The 961-nt window shown below is 35.4% G+C and overlaps 1 protein-coding gene across 2 annotated transcripts in view; it reads right to left on the reverse strand.

Moving 5' to 3' along the window:
- The window catches only part of MN1 (MN1 proto-oncogene, transcriptional regulator), a 64,061-nt gene that overhangs the window by 58,634 nt on the left and 4,466 nt on the right, over positions 1 to 961 (reverse strand). The gene's annotated exons all lie outside the window — the stretch shown is intronic.

Below are 961 nucleotides of genomic sequence, written 5' to 3' on the forward strand. Positions count from 1 at the left end.
TTTATATATATAGTATTCACCCTATATATATTTATTTATTTGAGAGCCCCAGTGAACACAAATAACCCCATCTCCAATTCAAGAGGAAGGGCCCCAAACACAGCAATTTCTGCTGTGGCTTGAGCATAGCATGGGGAATGCTGATGTGCTCTGGAGTCTGCTGTGCATGCTAAAGATTCATTCCTCAAATAGTGGCCCTCCTGAGCTGAGCATTAAACAGGGACAAAGAGGCAAACAGCGGGGGCTTCTATTCATGCTTCAAAACTCAAAGCTGTAAAGCCAGCCAAAACCATGGCCATTAAATGATGCACGTTTAAACCATCCAAACTCTTTTTATTTCTCTTTAACCTATTCCCTAATATCTTAAGTCTTTTGATCCTCGAATGGTCTACTTCAGAAAATGTCAGACTAGAGCACATCAGTATAAAAAAAAAATAAAACAGCTATTTAGAAACCAAACTGTGATTCCCATAGTAGTACAATATTGAATGGAGTGCTGGCTATTAAAAATAAGAAAGAGCAAAAGATTGGATTAAATGTGATGCTTTTCTTTCACCTTGCGATTGTAACAGGGGAATCAATCTAAAATGACCAAGCATCAATCAACACACAAGCCTAACCTGCATCTAGGAATGTGGAAGGAAAAAAAAAAAAAAAAGCAAAGACAATAAACTGAGGGATTTGTAAAAATAAAGTTATATTAGATTGCATTTCACATTTCCAAAACATACAAAATAGATTCATGCAAGAAATAAATACATTACAGAAAAGTTTTCTTTTGTTGTTGTTTTCAGAAACCTTGAATGATTTTAGAATAACAAAGCTATTCAACATGAATAAAACATTCACTAAAACATCCCATAGAATCCAGATAAGTATGATTGCATATGTGCGTGTGTAATATCTATCTCTCTCTCTCTCTCTCTCTCTCTCTCTCTCTCTCTCTCTCTCTATATCTCTA

The sequence above is a fragment of the Nanorana parkeri genome, unplaced genomic scaffold (assembly GCF_000935625.1).
Source record: "Nanorana parkeri isolate BGI_ZX_2015 unplaced genomic scaffold, ASM93562v1 scaffold302, whole genome shotgun sequence".
NCBI classification, from domain to species: Eukaryota; Metazoa; Chordata; class Amphibia; order Anura; family Dicroglossidae; genus Nanorana; species Nanorana parkeri.